At 45.7% G+C, this 14,602-nt stretch overlaps 1 long non-coding RNA gene across 1 annotated transcript in view; it reads left to right on the forward strand.

Moving 5' to 3' along the window:
• The first annotated feature begins 4,463 nt into the window (after positions 1 to 4,463).
• The window catches only part of LOC122466716, a 38,008-nt gene continuing 27,869 nt past the window's right edge, over positions 4,464 to 14,602 (forward strand). The window contains exon 1 of the long non-coding RNA XR_006292450.1: positions 4,464 to 5,034. This is a non-coding gene — a long non-coding RNA (uncharacterized LOC122466716). The remainder of the gene's footprint in view (positions 5,035 to 14,602) is intronic.

The following is a 14,602-nucleotide window of genomic DNA, read 5'->3' on the forward strand; positions in this document are numbered from 1 at the left end:
CCCCGGGGCGCCACTCCCCTGGGAGAGGAGGGCAAAGAGCTCTGCACTCTGTACTTGCTTGTGGATACCTCCCCCATAGCTCCCATTGGCCGGGAATGGGAAACCGCAGCCAATGGGAGCTTTGGGGGAGGTACACGCAGGTGTGCAGAGCTCTCTGTTCCCCTCTCCTCCTCTCCCCCTCCCCCCCAGGGGGCTGCAGGGATGTTGTGCTGGCTGCTTCCTGGAGTGGCGAGGGGCTGGGGCCAGGGCAGGCAGGCAGGAAGCCTGCCTTGGCCCCGGAGCCACTCCAGGTAAGTGGTTCTGGGCTGCAGCACTCACCCCCAACCCCCTTCCCTGAGCCACCTCGTACACCCTGCACTCCTCCTCCTCCCCAACCCCTTGCCCTGAGCCCTTTTCTGCACACCGCACCTCCTCCCACACCCCACATTCCCGCTCACGCTCCAACCCCCTGCCCCAGCCCTACGTTCATGGCTCTGCAAGCAATTTCCCCACCCAGATGTGGCCCTCGGGCCAAAAAGTTTGCGCACCCCTGTGCTATAACATAAAACTAACCATAGCATAAGTGCCACAGCAGCCAGGTCTAAGCTTTAATAGTGTTGCATAGTATCCAGACTTCTTAATTTAAAGAACTTTTTTTTTTAATGTAGCAATTGTAGTTAGTGTGTCATCTTATACACCATATATTCTGCATGTTGACTCGGTGTTTGTGGCTCTACGTATGAAAGACTAACGCTAGCTCAAAACTAGCGTAGGACTACTCTTAGAATAGCTGGCTGCTCCTTGTAAGTGAGGGTGGTCGATAAATAATGTTGATTTTTTTAAAAAAGAGATGGCACATAAGCTACATGCTTAATTCATGTATGTAAATACTAAAATACCTTGTACATGATGTATGCACTTGTGGTATTTGTAGGTATTCATCTTTAAAAAAAAAAAAAAAATCAAGCTGTAAGCGTGGAGATAGGGAGTACATGTAATTACATGCATTTATAATGGTAGGAAACACGGGTTGTCTACGCAGTCATAGACATTAGAGATCTGACGATGCCTCTGCTTTGGAATCACTGAATACCAATTACTAGCATGTACAGAATGTTATCAGTGTGTGAACTTACCTGTGCTATTTTGTAATTAACCGGTGTTTAAATGCAGATATATTTAAAAGCAATCACCACTTACTGGATGATGTGTATTCAAATATTAGTTTACTTTTAGTCCAGGGGTGGGCGAACTTTTTGGCTTGAGGGCTACATCCGGGGTGCGGGCGGGGAGAATTACTTGCAGGGCCGTGAACATAGAGCTGGGGCAGCGGGTGGGAGTGCAGGGTGTGGTGTGCAGGAAAGGGCTCAGGGCAAGGGGTTGGGGCGGGTGCAGGGTGTACAGGGGAGGGGGTTGGAGTGCGGGAGGGGGCTCAGGGCAGTGGTGCAGGGAGGTGTGCGGAGTGTGGGAGGGGGCTCAGGGCAGGGGGTTGGGGTAAGGGGTTTGGGCTGCAGCCCGGTGCTGCTTACCTGAGGGGCTCTGGGATGACAGTGGGGCCGGGGGCAGGCTCCCTGCTGGCCCCGGCCCCACGCTGCTCCGGGAAGCAGCCAGCACAATGTCCCTGCGGCCTCAGGGATGGGGATGGGGGGACAGAGAGCTCTGCATACCTGTGGGTACCTTCCCTGAAGCTCCCATTGGCTGCGGTTCCCCACTCCTGGCCAATGGGAGCTTTGGGGGAGGTATCCACAGGCAAGTGCAGAGCTCTCTGTCCCCCCTCTCCCAGGGGCTGCAGGGTCGTGGTGCCGGACCGGGGCTGGCAATCCCACGGGCCGCGTCCAAAATCCTGACAGTCCAGATCCAGCCCATGGGCCGTAGTTTGCCCACCCCTGTTATAGCTTTAAATATTCATGCTTCAAATATTCATACTATAATAGGGCAAAGTTGAAGATGGAATAAAGCCTGTTAGTTTCTCTGCACTGGAATTAGAATTTGGAGTTGATATTTTTAAATGTAGCAATTTTTTTTAAGGGAGTTTTTTTCCTTTTTAAGGGAAACTGTAGTTGCCCATCACCTCTCAGGATCACATTCTTGGACATCAGTCTAAATGAGTGATGGATCTGATGGAGTGCTTTGGCCTGCTCACACCTTCAATATTGTCCATTTATGATTCCAGAATCAGTGGGCCTACATGAACGAATTCCACTTTACAGAACAAAAAGGGATAAATAGCTCCTTATTTCACAAATTGAATTCGTGATAAGACCCAAACCCTTCAGTTATGCCCTTCTTTGGATTATCCAATGCAATTTTTTTTTTTCTATTTTAGATTGCAAGATCTTCAGGGGAGGGTCTGTCTTTTGCCTATCAGACAGAGCTGAGCACAGGTTGGATTTAAATAATTAATCCCCTTGGATATGTTGCTCATCTAGATGGGCAGGGTAAAAATCCATATCCAAAATTTTTATACCAAATCTACATCTAAGGTTCCTTAATACAAAGCACAAAAGCCATGTGGTTATTTAAACATTTCAGCAGGGAGTACTTAATAATTTGGAAACTGACTTAGAACTGCATTCAGCTCTCACCTGGTGTAGATGATACACTTTTCAGCTAGTTTCATGTATTTCTTTGTCTTAATCACTGGGCACTTTTTGTTGTAAACTTTCAAAGTTCAGGAAATGCACTGGCTGCAGGGATCCAAGCAAGTGCAGCACTGTGATTCCAGTTATAGAAAGGCAGAAAACATTGTACTCTCCTTTCATGGGTCCAGTACAAAAAAATGAAACGGCATCTCCAAAAGAAACTAAAAACAAGAACTTTCTCACTCGTGGAAGAACTCAGACAAATGTCCAGATCTGGAGGTTGGTCATATCCTTATTTTTAGGAGTCAGGCAACTTTAGCTTTATTCACTGGAAATGAATGATTGGCTCATCATTATTAGCTGTCAATAGAAATCTATTTAATTCTTTAGACACAGTGAATGTGTCTCCTGTCTACAATTGAGATACACCATAAAAACATTCCTTTTAAAAGACTGGCAGTTTCCTTGCATGTATTATTCTGTGGCCAAACTCAGAATCAGTGGGTCACTTCAGTGCAGGTAAAGAAATGAAAAATTTTCAGGACCACTGAACACTGAGTTTAACAGTGGTTCAGCCTAATGTTGTTTGGCACATGTGTCTTCTGTAATTGATACATTAGGAAATTCAGAGTTTAATGGGCCATAAGCTCTTACTGTCACCTGTGTGCTGTCTTGGCTTATTGTTAGTAGGTGGAGTTTTAATATATAATAAGCATAAATACTGACTGTAGTCAGTAAAATTAACCTCCCCCAAGCTTTTCTTAATTAGCTCTGCATAGAGAAAAAGCTACTGTTACACTCATGCAGTTATTTATTCGTATGCTGTAATACTGAGCATGCCTTTCATACTTGATCGTCCACCTGTTCAAGAAAAGTATTCCAGCTTTTTAAAAAAAGCAAAACCAAACTATGCATGTTCATAGCTCCAGTATGGTAAACAAGGACAATCAATCCTGGTCTTACTCAGCCCTGGTATATTTAGCTAGCGCATATTTACCATGTGTATTGCTATACTTGTGACTGGAGGGAGTGCAATCCTTGTTGGTCAAGAACTATAATAAAGAAGTTGTTAGCTGTAAGGTGCTAACACCCGCTCCAAATTGCTGTATGTCACCCTTCTTCACTGAATGTGGCAAGGAGGAAGTTGTCCTTTGTTGGAGGTGTGTGGGTGGAATGACTGTGTTTGAGAGAAACCACGGAGCTGTTTCTGGGGGAGGGGAAATAGTGACACGGCTTGGTGGGTCAGATTTTGAGGAGTTACTGTTTATAGGGATGGGAGTGCACTTCTGGTAGCCTCTGTTTTTCCCTCTGTTCCACCAGCTATCAGTCTCTGGGTCAGATGGTAGAGTCAGCCACCACTGACCCCATGTGCACTGTGGACTCCTATGTATCTCCTTTATCTGGATGTTCTCATTGATGGTTTTAGAAAGAAAAGGATGAAATCAGTGGCAGATACAAAACTACACCAATGGTGGGTGGAAACTTCCAGGTTATGTACAGAAACGGTAGAACCAGGGCATTTCAGCCTAGAGCTTTCCCTCTAAAACTAACTGGTTTAAAAAATAAAATGCAATTGAGAAGCAGCTGAGCATGGTTCTTGGTTTATAAATGCACATGTCCTGGGGGAATTTTAGGTATTTATGCCCTGGTTCTTTGAGTGCTTGTCTACATGGTGAATGGAATCAAAATAACTGTTAGTTGTCTTTCCCACTCTTATTCTGTGTGTGGACACTCTTATTGTGGTCCGAGCACTTATGTCAATTTAATGAAGCTGGCAAGGAATTGACTTAAGTTCTATCAAAGTAGGGCACTGCCACAGGCCAAAGGCAGACTGGACCTTTAAGGGGAGTTGGGCTCAGCCTTGCCCTGTGGTGTAGCAGTTAACCTCTGGCTGATCCTGATCTGGTGCCTCATTTTAAAATTAGCCATCTCAGCTGTGAAAGGGTTAGGGAGACTACAGAGACAGGGGAGACTGCAGTGGGAGGAGCAAGGGGAATTCCTGCTCTCTGGGAAGGGCCTGGTGAAGACAGGCTGGAGAGGACTACAGGGAGCAAGTTAGGCTCCTGTGGGAGGCCTGGAGAGAAACCTGTGAGAAGCTCTAAGGAGGGGAGGCAGTGAGAAAACCTGCTAGGAAGAAGGGCCTCCAGGGAAAAAGCCCTGGGAGGCAGCGCTCAGTCAAAGGATAAAAGAAGGAAATCTGCAGTCCCCAGGAGAATGGGTGAAGAGCAGGGAATTTTAGAATAGTCTGAGAGGGGCAAAGGATCTTCTGTTTGGAAGGAGACTGTCCTGAAAGGTGACCCAGCTGGAGGACTGGGCCACAGAAGAGGTAGACAGAGACAGCCCATCTCTGGACCAAAGAAGTGGTCGAGAGGAGGTGCTAGAGGTGAAGACCTCTGCAGTGTCATGCTGTGAAGAAGGAACCACTTATGGTACTGAACTGCCCACATATACACTTACATTGAAATAGCCAAAGGTATGAATTAAATCATATATGTGTATATTTGGTTCTAGTCATTGTACTGTAACTCCTCACTTAACGTCATCCCGGTTAACGTTTCATTGTTCTATCACTGATCTATGAGAGAACATGCTCATTTAAATGGCACAATGCTCCCTTATAAGGTTGTTTGACGGCTGTCTGCTTTGTCTGCTGCTTGCAGGAAGAGCAGCCCGTTGGAGTGAGCTGGTGGGGACTTGGAACCCGGGTGGGCCAGCAGCCCCACGAAGTTCCCTGTGCAGCAGCCGCCCAGCAGGCTATTAATTGTCAGCAGTTCAGGTGTCCCCCCCCCAGTGCCATGTGCTGCTCCTGCCCTCTGCCTTGGAGCTGCTCCTGGGAGACTCCTGCTTGCTGGGGGGGGTGGGGGGAGAAGAGGGGTGCTGATGTCAGGTTGTCCCCCTCCCCTGCTCCTGAATCCCATCTCCACAGAGTGGGGGGGACATGTCAGGGCTCAGGATGGAGGTAGCTTGCTGGCAGCAGCTGCTGCCTCAACTTGCTGATCTACTTAAAAAGGCAATGTACTTAGAGTTGGGTCAGCGTACTTAAAGGGGCAATGTGCATCTCTGTCTGTCTCTCTCACGCACGCACCACCCGGCACTTTGGAAAGTGGAGGGAGTGGTGCACTCCCGTGGGATAGTGTGGGTCCACCCAGGGCCATCCCTAGCTATTCTGGGGACCTACGCAGCCCCCGGGTGGAGGGTGGGGCCCCAGGCCTCTGTAGGGGGGAGGGGCTGGCTTGGGGGGCAGAGGGGAACTGCCCCACAGCATTCACCGGTGGCGTGGCTGGGGCCTGGCCACTGCACTTCCCACTGCCAGTGAGTGCAGACCCAGCCATGCAGCACTACTCGGGAGGGGGGGCAGGGGCTTTGGGGATGGAGTGGAGTGGGGGCAGAGCAGGGGTGGGAAGAGGCGGGGCTGGGGCAGAGCAGGGCCTGGAGCAGCACGCAGCTGCACAGGGCACCAGGAAATTTGGAGCCCTACGCAGCTGCACAGGGCACCGGGAAATTTGGAGCCCTCCGCAGCTGCATACTTCGCGTATGGGTAAGGACAGCCCTGGGTCCATCATCACCTTCAGTTTCCACTGGGAACGTTTGCAGCCACTGCCATGCGTCTACTGTGTCTCCTCCCTCCATTCCTGCTGCCTTGTAGAGCGTGAGGCTACATTAACAACAATGCGTTAACCCTTGAGGGCTCAGCAGAGTGCTACTTCATCATTTAGCAGTGAGGCATTCCCTGGGAAATAACCCACCCTCTGACTTCACCACCTCAACCAAGCTTCACAATTATTGCTGTGTACAGTATTCGTTTAAAACTTATACTGTGTGTGTGTATGTATACACACACACACACACACACACACACATATATTCTCTATGTCTTTTGTCTGGTGAAAAAAAAATCCCCTGCAACTAACTCCCCCTATTTACATTAATTCTTATGGGGAAATTGGATTCGCTTAACATCGTTTCGCTTAAAGTAGTTTTTTAAGGAACATAACTACAACGTTAAGCGAGGAGTTACTGTATAGACAAATCTGTAAATATCACAGAGTGATAACTTGCTGCTCCAAGTTCTGGGCCTTTAATGGTCAGCATTCTGGGAATTGTAGTCCCTAGAGGAATCACATGACTGTAGGCCAGGAGAAAGGCTTGCTGGGAAGAGGGAAGCAGGATAAAAGACCAAAAGTCAGGGGAGAAGGCACCCACGAATAGCAACTTGCAGATGGGGCTTTCCAGTGACTGGGATTTGTGGAAGGACCAGCAATGGCTCCCTGCAGAGAGGGAGCCAGAAAGGGAGTTTGCTAGGCATTCAACCTGAAGTAGCCCTGAGGAGAGGTAGGAGGAGGCCCTAAGTCATTAAAAATTAATGTTCTTCTGACTTAATTTTCACATTGTTGTGGGATATGGCACATGAGGACACTTCAAACCTGGGTTCCTGGAAGATGTAAGCTGTCACAATGCTGGAAGATTGGGCCAAGACTTTCACAAAGGGATGCCTAAACGTTTGGCTCCTAAATCCATTTTTATGCACTGAACTGGGGGGTGTGTGTGTGTGTGTCTGATTTGCAATGGTGCTGAGCACCACTGAATTCCCATTGTTTTAGTGAGAGCTGCTAGATGCTCAGCACTTGTGAAAATCAGGCTACTTACTTGGGTGTCTAAACAGGAGCCAACCCAGCTGTTCTGAACACCTTGACTTCTATACCAGATCTGTTATGGAAATTAGGGATGATAAACACACTTTGCTCAGCCACTACTGTCTCTGTCACAAGCAAAGGGGTTTATCTTAGAGGACAACTGCGTCACTTATTCCGTCTTATACAGCCCTAAACAAATAGATCTTTTCTTTCTTTGGCGTTCACATCCATTCATGTCTTAGTTGTGGCTCAGCTAAACTGCACATATTTGGCTTGAACACTTCCTCCTAACTGTGTTGATCTTTGCTGAACTCACCACTTTGTGTCAATATCTCTCTGGTAATGAGGTCCCCAGACTAAATGCAATGATCCAGATTCAGCCTTAGTGGTGCCCCAGAGAGAGCCATGCATGATCCTCTCCATACCCTGAGACACCTGTTCCCTAGGTAAGCTCCTGCGTACTCTCTGCTTGTTACTTTTTAAAAATTATTTTGTGCCTTTCTTCTTGAGACTTGAGCTTCTTGTCATTTAGGGTTAGAAACTCTTCTGAAACAATGGTGACCAAGGAAACAAAGTTCAAAACAAAACACCCCTTCCCTCAAATTGTTACATTAAACACTAGAGATTAAGTAACTAAGAACATTCCTGTGTTTCGCTTATAACATGGTACCTACCCTTGAACGCTATATAATCGCCTAAGGAACTGATTCACCACAATGTAGGTGTGTTAAACTGGAGAAGTAAACCCTTGTTGTTAGGAGGAAGCTCCTGCAGAAAACTCTTCCATTCTCTCTCCTCTCCCACTAGCCAAAGTCCCTGGGCAGATTCAGTTCTGTTAAAGCCAGGTTTGCCAGTTAGACAACCCACAATTAGTGATGGGGGCCCAAACCAAACCCTCTGTCAAGGTTCCTTCCCCACTCTGAACTCTAGGGTACAGATGTGGGGACCTGCATGAAAACCTCCTAAGCTTACTCTTACCATCTTAGGTTAAAATTTCCCCAAGGTACAAACTATTTTACCCTTTGCCCTTGGACTTTATCTGGGTTCCTGAGAAAACGTAGTTTGGAAACGTCTTTCCCCCCAAAATCTTCCCAACCCTTGCACCCCACTTCTTGGGGAAGGTTTAGTAAAAATCCTCACCAATTTGCATAGGTGACCACAGACCCAAACCCTTGGATCTTAGAACAATAAAAAAGCATTCAGTTTTCTTACAAGAAGACTTTTAATAGAAGTGAAAAAGAATCACCTCTGTAAAATCAGGATGGTAAATACCTTACAGGGTAATTAGATTCAAAACATAGAGAATCCCTCTTAAGTTACAAAAAAGACACACAGACAGGAATATTCATTCTATTCAGCACAGCTATTTTCTCAGCCATTTAAAGAAATCATAATCTAACACATACCTAGCTAGATTACTTACTAAATTCTAAGACTCCATTCCTGTTCTGTCCCCGGCAAAAACATCACACAGACAGACCCAGACCCTTTGTTTTTCTCCCTCCTCCCAGCTTTTGAAAGTATCTTGTTTCCTCATTGGTCATTTTGGTCAGGTGCCAGCGAGGTTACCTTTAGCTTCTTAACCCTTTACAGGTGAGAGGATTTTTCCTCTGGCCAGGAGGGATTTTAAAGGGGTTTATCCTTCCCTTTATATTTATGACACCCTCTCAGAAAGGTTGTAGATCAGGTCTGAATTTTGCAGATTGCAGGACAGCGCTGCATGGGTCTGCGTATGTTTAAATTACTGTGCACCTTACATGCCTTGCCGAGTATTGACCCCAAAAGGAGTGACTTATAAAAGTATAGAAATTGGCAATTTGGGCAAAAGTCTATGATCTAAAACTTCTTGTAAAACAATAACAATAATAAAAAAAGACTAGATTACAATCTGATGGTGTCTCCTTAAGCAATGCATCTTGCAGTTGCATGCTTTATGAATATGATTGCCTTTAATGATCATATATAAGCCAGTGAGTTAGGAGGGGTTCATGGACCAATCTTATTTCATGGGGAGTCTATAGCTTTTTATGACCAAAAACTGTTCCTCAGCAAGCAATTTGCTCATCTTAGTCCATTGATACAAAAGGTTCAGTAACGAGGTACAAGAATGATTGGAGGTCTCGGTCTGTAAAACCTGCCTTACAATGAGAGATTTGAGAAGCTCAATCCATTTAGGTTACCAAAGGAAAGGCAAGAGGTTACCGGATCAGCTAAACGTGCCTTCTGGAGAGAAGATTTCTGTGAGTGGAGGGCTCCTTTATTCTAGCAGACAAAAGCATAAGGAGATCAATGGCTTGAAAATGAAGCTAGATTAATTCAGAGTGAAAATAAAGTGCACTTTTTTGTGCTGAGGGTGACTAACGATTGGAACAACTAACTGAAGGGTATGATGGATTCTCTGTCACTTGGGATGTCTTTCTAAAAGATGTTTTCACTGTAGCCTTAAAAAATCTCTGAATCTGAACCATGAAGCAGGGCAGTTTGGAGTGCGAGGCAGACAGCTGCTCTGTGGTGTTGGGTCTTGGGGTGGAGCCTGGAGGAAAGGGAGAGCCTGGTATTCTCTACAGCACCATCTGGAGGTGGTAGTGAGAACCCATGTGATAAAGGGGGAGGACCTGAATCAGGGGAGGACTGAAGGACCTTGTTCTGTTGTTGAGACTTTTGCTTTCATTGGAGGACCAGTGCCTTAAATCATCCTGCCAACCCTACCAGGGAATCCCTTGTGGGGAAACTGAGACAGCCCAGGCACATCCCCTTGCCAGACCCGGTCAGGCACTATCAGCACCTGCACGGAAAGGACTGTACTGTGCTTACAAGAAGCCTAAAAGGTTTTAGACTCTGAAACAAGATGTCTGTACTTATGACAAAATGGTTAATGGGAAATTAGTGTATTGATTTGGGCTGATAACTGACCAGCTGGTTGGTAGTTAGGATCTCGGTTTGTTTTGGAGGTGCCGTACCTTTCTGACATCTCTATTATTTAAACATCATTTGTAGATCAAATATAGTAGTTTGACAGAATGTGGAAAACTGGCTTAATCCCTGCTTCTTTCTTTATACTTCTCTTCAGGGAAGGAACTGTGAGTATATCTACGCTGCAGCTGCAGCACCATGGTATAGACGCTGCCGATATTGACGGAAGGAGTTTTCCCATCCATGTAGTTAATCCACCTCTCCCAGAGGTGGCAGCTAGGTGGATGGAAGAATTCTTCCGTCAACCCTGCTGCATCTCCAGTGGGGGTTAGATCTACCTAAATGTGTCTCACAGGACACATTTTTCACAGCCCTGAGCGATGTAACTAGGTTGATCTAATTGTTAGGTGTAGACCAGGCCTGTGTCTTTGTCCTGTATCTGTAAAGCACATAGCACAATGAGGCTCTGGTCCGTGAGTGTGACTCTTAGGTTCTACCACAAAACAAATAACCCTCCCTATGCTGTGGTTTATTGCAGTTTCATTTGTCTGTCTCTATTAACTTATTTTAGGCATTATTTAGTTGGTCTCTTGACCTTGTGCCTGCCTGCTTTGTCTCAGGAGTCCCTAAAGGTCCCAGTGTTCTGGGTCCTCCTCCCTGGCAAGTGCAGGTCGGCACAACTGTGTTTTCTCATGTCATGGCAACAAAAGCAACTGTCCCTTTACCTTTTTGCAAAGAGGAAAACCAGAATCTGCCTTTCCTTGCAAACTCTAAATACAAAGCAGGGATTGGAAAAAGTCTTTGTTGGTACTGTGCTCTGTTGAAATGGGCTTCTAATAGGTTTTCCTTCCTAAAGAGGCAGCGTTTACCTCTGGTGGTTAGTGCAAAGGGGCTGAATTCCTGGATTCTACTTCTGACTGCCACAGATTCTCACTGTGTGAGCAGGGCGACTTACTTAAAATTCTCTCAATATAAAATGGGCTGTATCGGGGGCTTGCTTTTCTTTGGCATCCACTTTGCAAAACTTGCATGTGCAATAGTCATGGTAAAATATAATAGGAGAGCAGGTATATTCTTCCAGTAATGAGGTGTGTACGCCTTCTGGTGCAAGCACATGCATTTGCTTCTTGGGTAATAGATGTTTTATAAAAACAATCTCCGGGAGGAACTGCTGGTAAAGCATTAGAAACCGCTCAGCAAAGCTTTTGGATTTTTAACTTTAAAGGACTGGCTGAGCTGGCTCAGCTAGTGAGATGTTGAAACCTTGTAATTGGTGACTAAGAGGGTGATGCATGGGCTACTTCGACTTGCATCCAAGGTTCCCTGATATGGGTCTGACCCAGCGTAGTGAAGCTAGTGCTTTGCTGAGAGAAGTTTGGTAGCTCCTGTGAAATGAGTGGGTAGTCTCCGGTCACCAATTTTATGGCACGTCTGCATTGCAAAAAAGGCAAGTTCTTAATTCAGTTTCAAATAGCAGCAAGTGAAGATATGGCAACTCAGGTTAGCAGCTTGAGTTGAACCGCAAGCTCCCTTAGGGTATGTCTACACAGCCTTTGAGAGTGAGCCTCCTGGCTCGAGTGGACGGACTCCAGCTAGTGGTACTCAAAAACAACTACATAGACAGTGCTTTGAAGTTGCGGCTTGGATGGAGCTTGGGCTCGTTAGACTTCAGAACCTGAGCCCCAGCCGAAGCTGCAAACTTAAAAGTGCTGTCTACTGCCACGGCTCTTTTCATAGCCCTAGTGCAAGCCCTGCTAGCCTGAGTCTGTCGACCAGAGCTGGGAGGCTTGCTCCTGCTTGCTCCAAAGGGCTATGTAGACGGACCCCTGTAGGCTTGAACTTGAGCTGTTCACCTGTGCAAAAACCGGAGTTGCCATGTCTTCATTGCTATTTTAACCCAGTTGGCTAATGGGGTTTATCTAATCCGAGTTACGAACACCTTTTTTTTCTTTTGCATTGTAGACAGACCCAAAGTCCAGACCACACATTCAAATTGGCACCCTTCTGACAAGAGGCTGAAGAATCAGTCGCCAGGGAGATTATGCTTCTCCCTGAAGTCTCCCCTCCAGAGTAGCATAGAGTGGAGCAGAGCATGGAAATCAATGCTACTGCTTCCCGATCAGGCTGTGCGTCCTAGACCCACAAACACGTTCCTGGAGCTTCCCGTCATTTTACTCTGTGATTTGCCAGGATCAAACTTGCTAAAAATAAGTGGCAACACCAAGCAATATCAGATCACTGGGGGGGAAAGTGAAATCGGGAGCATTTCAAAAATGCAGCTTGTGTCCGTTATCCTTGGGGTAAATGTTGCCTTTCTCCAGCGAGCCCCACTGGAAACCTGTTAACTTTTAATAACTAGGCTATTTCCATGTGCCGAAATGGAATACAGTGCAGCAGCCTTTATACAGCAAGTTCAAGTGGGTTTGTTCTGCCACCTACTGGCGATAAGGGTGGGCTGCAGGTCTGTGGTGTATTTTACGGTCTTGTTTTTTTTTCTTTTGTGCTCCATATGTTTTTAGTCAGTAACAAGCTCTGAAATCTGACAGTTCAGTCAAAACAATGTAATCCAAGGAACTTAAAAGTAACCACAACAGAGGAACTGTGGAAAACAGTCAAGTTTTCAGTGCAAAGCACAGGCAATTAAAGGAGCCAAGATATTTTGAAGGAATAACAATGAGTGTTAGAACAGAAACTAGGGTTAAGTCAGATGGGGAAACAAAATGGAATGAGGTTAAGCACTTCAGCTGTGAAATAAAGCTAACAGGATGAAAAGAAAAATAACCAAGCAGTAAGGAAAGGGGAAGACTGGAACTAGCCGTTCTTAATGCTTCTGGGAAGCAAGATTGCATGGCTAGACATAGATGAAATAATCTTGTGAGGGCATCAGATCACTTTCATGGTTAATCTTTTCAGTGCCATATTGACAGACCCAGACATTTTTTTCAAGCAGTCTCTAAGTTTTGCATCAGCAAATGGTGAGGTTTAGCAGTCTAACCAACCAATTGCACTGCCTACTATGAGTACAAAATTAGCAGCTAGACCCTTCAAAAATTTGCCCCCACTGTGCCCATTGCTCATTAAGGTACAATGGGGGTAGCCCAGCAGAGGTAACTCATGCCGCTTAAAATCCCTTTGGATTTTGCCACACTGCAGCGGAGGCCAGCAGTCCTGTGTGAACTGAATCTGTGATTGGCTAAGCTACAAAATGTTAGTGTTCAGTCAGGCTTGGCTGATAGGATGATGACCGGGACTTTGTGGAAAGCATAGAATAGGGCAAAGCGTGCTCAGCATCATGTCTGCCAAGGGTTTTGTCCTGATTAGCTCAGCTGATGTGATGCTGATCAAGCTGTTGCAATGTAGTGGGGCTCAGGGGTTCTAAAGCAGAGAGGAGCCAACCTTAAAACCACTGGAAAAGCTGGGCACAGAAGGGAGTGCAGTGCATTTCGGAGTACTTTCGCATGATACCTGGGAGTGGATTTGAGTCCAGCCATAGCCCTACACTGCCCACTGAGCCAAGCAGCAGATACTTTCCACTGTATCATGAAGAGTTCTTGACAATGTATCCTCATCTACAATGACTGCACAGTTAACTTACAAGTGGGTTAAACACTGTAACTCTTTATAGGGAAGATGAGCCCTCAGAGTTAAACCAGACAATTATCCTGAATTCATGCTAATTTAATTGAAATTAAATTACTTTTCAAAGTCAGTTTATTCTAACTCAGTTGAAGATTGGGGGGAAAAATCATCCATTTTCTCTTATCATGTCAAAGATGTTTGGGCTGTGTAACGATGAACGGCCCTTACCCAAATTCAAGGAATGGATGAAAACTTGGGCTGCGTATTCTCCCCCCGCCCCCCAACCTCCAATCCAGTTCTTTTGCATCTAGGCGATCATATAAACCTGAGCAGTTCTGTCTGGTAGTTGTAATGTTAGAAACAAACTGCTCTCTAAGAAGTAACATGCTGTAATTTAAGTTTTTGGAATTGCTTCTGAAGACCAACATCTCATGGTTGGATGGAGAAGCCAGAAATATAAGAAAGAACTTTTGTTCACTTTTCTCCAAGGAGTGCAAGGAGACTGGATCTAGAGTGTGACTCTGCTTATAACAGATCAAAGTGTGCGTGTGTGTGTGTGTGTGTGTGTGAGAGAGAGAGAGAGAGAGAGAAGTGCCATCAAATGTTATTTCAGAATAATAATTTGCCCATATGATCCTAACTAATCCTTGTGATGTAATTGACAAAGTGATAAGAGATCATTTGAACAGGTGATAGTCTCCTGCAGGTAGATCTGGAGGATGCTTGAAACCACTCACCAGCCAGCAGTGCAGTGTTGGGTCTTCCTTTTTATTTGGCATTTCTTCTAACACATTTTGTTTGAATTAGTGATTATTTGTAATTATTTAATACCTGATGCTTTTTTATTGGGTCTTCTGTTTCCTTTTGGCTTGGGAGTCTTGGCCCATGGGCAGAGAGGAAGGATCGTGTGTAGGG

Source organism: Chelonia mydas, chromosome 7 (genome assembly GCF_015237465.2).
Source record: "Chelonia mydas isolate rCheMyd1 chromosome 7, rCheMyd1.pri.v2, whole genome shotgun sequence".
Lineage (NCBI taxonomy): Eukaryota > Metazoa > Chordata > Testudines > Cheloniidae > Chelonia > Chelonia mydas.